The following is a 6,385-nucleotide window of genomic DNA, read 5'->3' as shown; positions in this document are numbered from 1 at the left end:
CACATTGTTGGTTGTTTATTGTGTCAGTTCTATTTTGCAGACCAGCTGATTGTGGTGTGGTTTTGCAGGGAGCCCACCATATGCCGGGAAAGTGATGGCAACTCCTGAGACAAAGAACTGTAACCCCCCTCAATTTTGATTAATAAACTCCACAAAAACACTAACAATTTCAGGAGAGAATATTACATTGTCTAAATATTGTGGTGGGAAATTATGCATTTTTCAAATGTTGGCATGAATGCGATATATAGTCCAGAATCATAAGTCCACAAGTGTTTGGACAGTGAAATATAACTCCAGCAATTTGAGATCAAATTATGAATATGAGGTTACAGGAGGACACAACCTTATTCTAGACATGATGTTAAAGTAGTGCCGTTTGGATTTGAACAGCCAAAGATGTATAAGACACATCTTTACTCTGCCTTGCTGAAATAAATAAAAGCACAACTCATGCAAATGGCCTCATTACCACATTTCCATCCAACCTATGAAAAAAAAAATCACGACAGCTGTGATGGAAACAGGAAGTTTCGATGCAATTTTATAAATGTTGAGAGATAATTTGTTCATTCGACATGGTGGAATCTTTTTGCGTCTTTAAATTCAATTATGCGAGAAAAGGCAGTGGAAACGACAAATATTGATGTAATAACAATCCTTCACTGAACTCTAAACCTCAACTAAATCTTGTAATGAATAATGTTGAAATTTAGCAAGTTAAGGAGACTAAACTGCTTGGTTTAACCCAGGAGGGTAAACTGTCATGGTCAAAACATATTGATGCAACGGTAGCTAAAATGGGAAGAGGTCTGTCCATATTAAAGCGCTGCTCTGCTTTCTTGACACCACTATCAACAAAACAAGTCCTACAGGCCCTAGTTTGTTCATACCTGGACTACTGTTCAGTCATATGGTCAAGTGCCACAAGAGGGCCATAGGCAAATTACAATTGGCCCAGAACAGAGCAGCACGGCTGGCCCTTAAATGTACACGGAGAGCTAACATTAGTAATATGCATGTCAATCTCTCCTGGCTCAAAATAGAGGAGAGATTGACTTCATCGATGGTATTTGTGAGAAGTATTGACATGTTGAATGCACTGAGCTGTCTGTTTAAATGACCAGCACACAGCTCAGACACCCATGCATACCGCACAAGACATGCTACCAGAGGCATCTTCACAGTCCCCAAGGCAAGAACAGACTATGGGAAACGCACAGTGCTACATAGAGCCATGACTAACTACATGGAACTCTATTCCACATCAAGTAACTCATGCAAGCAGTATAATCTGATTTTACAAATATCTGATTAAACTACACCTTATGGAACAGCGCAGACTGTGAAGAGCCACACACACACAGGCACAAGCAAGCATATACACCCACACGCTAACACAAGTACTCTACACTCATTACGTATTGATTTTGTATTGTAGATGTGTTGTAGTAGTGTGTGTGTGTGTATTAATGTGTGTATATATATATATAAATTCCCTTAATATTGCTGCAGCAGCAAATGGGTATGCATAATAAAATACAAATCAACCTGGAGTCACGCGATGACATGGTGTGTGGTCCTCCCACTATGAAATAAATTATGATGAACTTTACAGGGTGGTGAAAGTGCACGGACCGGTATGAGTTTGACGCTCCTTACCAATAAATATCGAGGGTCTTATTCTGGTGACATGATGAACAATGCTTGACTGCCGTTTGACAAATAAACGTATTCTCGCGTTTATCTATAACAATCTCATCATGTATCTGCAAGCTGTTTAGCGAAAGGGCATGTGCTTATGTAACAGTATTGCTTCCGTCCCTCTCCTCGCTCGAACCAGGGACCCTCTGCACACATCGACAACAGCCACCCTCGAAGCATCGTTACCCTTCACTCCACAAAAGCCGCGGCCCTTGCAGAGCAAGGGGAACAACTACTTCAAGGTCTCAGAGCGAGTGATGTCACCGATTGAAACGCTATTAGCGCGCACTAAATAGCTAGCTAGCTATTTCACATTGGTTACACCAAGACCAGACTAGGCACATTTGCTATTTAACGCAACACTTTTTGTGTAAAAACTACTGGTATAGATGAAAATGGATAGAAACACATTGAACATTACATTTTTATTCGGTACATGAACACTTAAGCAAAAAAAATACATTTTGTGTGCACTATGTCAACACACACTGATTCTTATCAGCAAGGGATCCGTTTAGTGGAAACACCACGGGTGGGAAAATCGCATATTTTATTTATGCATATTTTTAGAATATTCCCATGAAAATCTGTCGCCAATCTATTTGAAGTGATTTTTGTAAATGAAACTAAATCACTGTGACAGTCAAGTGGGGTCATTTACCTTGAAATTGCATAATAACACTACAAAACCAACCACAAGGCCATACGATCAAACCCAATCCCTCCCCAACCGCCCTGTGGGTTGTCCCTGCCAGTGCGTTCCATACACAGTATTTTATTTTGGGAGCCCTAAACCAGATTTGGTTGGGGGGCCTCCCACCTCGCAGCAAAACATTTTAGTGGCCCCCCTCGTGAGGGTGGAGAGAAAAATGTGAATCTACACATTTTGCCATGGGGCGTATATAAAATAATTTCAGTTATCCAGCTGATTTCCTGCAATTCTACCCATTTTTCCATAGGGTGGACAGATATTTTGGCAGTTTTAAAGCAAATTTTCTGCAATTCTACACATTTAGTAATGACTTATGCCATGTTAATAAGATATCTGAGTGAGAATGACTAACAAAATCAATGGGTGCCTCCTGGAGGTAGGTATTCAGCCATGATTACTACAAGTTTAGAAAGCTGGCTAACTACCAATAAAACATGTTTTTTTTGCTGACATGGCTAATTGAGTGACTGTCAGTAGCTGGGTTTCCGTCCAATTGGCAACAGATTTTCATGCAAATCTTCTAAAATCGGCATAAAAACAATATGTGCATTTTCCCACCAGAGATGTTTCCATCAAATTGACTTGTTGTGGATAAAAGGCTGTGCGTGATGACGTAGTGCACATAAAATACCTTTTGTGGTTAAATTCCCATGTACCAAATAAAAAATACAAGTTAATGGGTTTCCATCACATTTTCAACTCTACTGTTTTCTCACAAAAAAAACTGTTTTTGGCAGGTGCGCACCAGGGAAAATCTGATAATGACACAAAATATATGTTTTTGTTTCAATTGTTAATAAATATATGTAAGACAGTTATATTGCAAATTATATTTTTCATATTATCGTAGAACACACTCAGCACCATGAAAACAACTTAGAGCCAGGAGTTATGGTTTAGTGACATATTTTAAATGTCATAATACAAATTAAAGTATTATAGCTGTTTAGGGAATTACTTAAAATATTAACTAAATATTATAAATAATTTACAGGAAATAGCTGTCCCTCAATTTCATGTCACTGGTGTTACCCTTAATAAAAAAACACCACTTTGAAAAAATGACACATTCTTGCCAACTTTTTCCTGGGTCAAAGGTTCATTAGAGGCGGGGCTGTTTTAAGAGCACATGGTGAGTCTGCACTCTCTCTTCATATTAGCAATTTGATGATGCAAAGATTTAAAATAAAGGTTAAATAAAATTAAAATTAAAAAAACCTTCACTGGTGTTATACAGTTTATAGTATGGAGAAAGGAAATATGATTGAAATAATTGATCCAATCATATTATTAAGGGATTTATTTACAATTTAAGAAGTGTAGTTTGAGCTACTGTGGCCCCCATTTTAGATATGCCATCTTGCCAGCAGATTTGTCACCGGTGTTACGTCCCTGGTGTTACTGTTCCTGCTGGTAACACCAGTGACATGACATTAACACCAGTGACAATCAATCACACTGCTAACTTTTTATATCAACATAAGGTTTTATACTGTTTCAATATTGTGATTTGTATGGCTTTCCTTTTGATAGATACAGCAAATTAAAAAGTGATGCTGAAAAGCAAAGACTCTACAGAGAGCGCAGGGATGCTGCCCAGAACGCAGAGCAGCCAACATTTTAAAAACGACTTAAAGCGATTTAAAGGATTTAGAGAGTCAAAAAAGAAAGAGTGAATGATCTCACAGAAAGAGGAACAAGCCTCCTGGGTGGCGCAGTGGTCTAAGAGACTCTGGGTTCGAGCCCAGGCTCTGTCGCAGCCGGCTGCGACCGGGAGGTCCATGGGGCAACGCACAATTGGCCTAGCGTCGTCCGGGTTAGGCCGGTAGGGATATCCTTGTCTCATCGTGCACTAGCGATTCCTGTGGCGGGCCGGGCGCAATGCACGCTGACCAGGTCGCTAGGTGTACGGTGTTTCCTCCAACACATTGGTGTGGCTGGCTTCTGGGTTGGATGCGTGCTGTGTTAGGAAGCACTGCAGCTTGGTTGGGTTGTGTTTCGGAGGACGCATGGCTCTCGACCTTTGTCTCTCCCGAGCCCGTACGGGAGTTGTAGCGATGAGACAAGACAGTAACTACTAACAATTGGATACCACGAAATTGGGGAGAAATAGGGGGTAAAAAAAAGAAAGAGGAACAAGACAGTAGCGAAAGCAATGTCGGGTCAGTCAGAAAAACACAGAGATGTTGAGAGCAGGAGAGAGAGAGCGCTTCTTTTGCAGGGAAAACACGTTTTGGGTGGTGACACCGCAGGAAAAAGACTGAGAAACTTGCCAGTGCAAGACTCCTGAGAACTTGCAGTTTACGATGGATAAAATGCATAAACTTGGTCTTTCACAGTCCAGCAACCTGGAGGAGATTGAATTGTTACAAACTGTGCTATCTGCAAAGGCACATGCCAAGAATGTGAACACTCCACTGCTCCACCGGCTAGACAGCAATCCAACGAAGAGGTGGAGTGGGGGGTTCACTAAAGTGGACAGCTGACCTCGGTCCACCATGTGAAAGACAAAGGATACAATGTCCTTCGATGAGGTAAGGGACTCTGGCACTCAAATACAGTTACATTATGTCAGTGAGGAAGAAGTGGAAAGTAAGGCACAGAAGATTTATGGGGTAACCATAAAAGGAACCATACGAATGCACCAGGTTCTGAGTAATCACGCCTGGCATCCTAAAATACAGAGACATAAGTTGTCTCTGCCAAGCAGCGCAAAGCATGTGCGATTGCCCATGTCATGGACTCCAAGAAATCACTCTCCCAACAGTGCCGGCTAATGGCCATGGTCTTTCACCTTAACATCAAACAGATGTCATCGACCCGGATACCTCAGCTCTACTTTGTCCAGATGTCGTCGAGGCTTACCACACTGGACAGTGGTGCATTGTGAACCACGATGAACCACCATACCCTGGCGTTATACTGGAGGTCAAAGAACATAATGTCAAAGTTAAGTGCATGCACAGGAATGAAGTCAACAAGTTCTTCTGGCCAAATCCAAGAGATGATATCAACCGGTATGGGGATGACCACATTGTGTGTCTGATGCAAAAGCCAATGCCAGTGAACAAAAGATCAGCTCAGATTGGCCACAGTATCTGGAAGTACTTGGAGGAGCACCTGAATGTGTGAAAGTGGCAGATGTGAACTGGCTCCCAGAGAAGAAGGCGTCAGTGGTTAGAAAGCAAGGGAGACTGGCTGGGAGATACTAAAAGATGGATGTGATACAATAACATAACAAAGACAAACATATGGACAAACTTTTCTAAAGACAAACAAATCTCAAGTAAAAGTGAAGTTAGTATGGGAAATAATTAGTACAGGAAAAGTTAGTACAGGAAATAGGCCTGTTCCATGAACATGTTTTACTGCGTACAATATGTTTATATCAGTAGCTTTGGCGAAAACGTATTCTTAGTTTACATTCAATGTTGTGTTTCTATTGTTCTTGTGTTTCTACAGTTCTAATATACATATTTTATGTTTGTACGACAATGTGTTAGGAAATACATTTGAGGCAATAGGCTTCATCTTTTGGTCTTAATCTTTGACCAATAACATTCATTTTATTGTTCATATAAAATCAACACGTTCTAAAATGATTTGGAATAAAAAAAAGATTACTAAATTGATCAAATTTGTATGAAATAATTGTATGTTATGTCATTGGTTTCACATCGTGTCACTGGTGTTACTCCATTTTCATAGAATATGTTTATCTGTATCTACCCAACTGCTGCTGCATGCATTAGTAAGCATTTTAAGGATATGATAATCCAATTTTGATGACTCAACTTCAATTATTTCTGATGTTACAACACAAAACATGTGGTAGAAATATAAAATATCACACAATAGAACTTTCTACATACAGGTTTAAAGTTAATTATTACAAATCTAAATAATGTATTAATATTTGCATTAACCTTTTCTGTCTTTGATTATATATGCAAATTAAAATGTGAAATT

This window comes from Salvelinus namaycush, chromosome 6 (assembly GCF_016432855.1).
Source record: "Salvelinus namaycush isolate Seneca chromosome 6, SaNama_1.0, whole genome shotgun sequence".
NCBI classification, from domain to species: Eukaryota; Metazoa; Chordata; class Actinopteri; order Salmoniformes; family Salmonidae; genus Salvelinus; species Salvelinus namaycush.
This window is presented reverse-complemented; position numbering follows the sequence as displayed.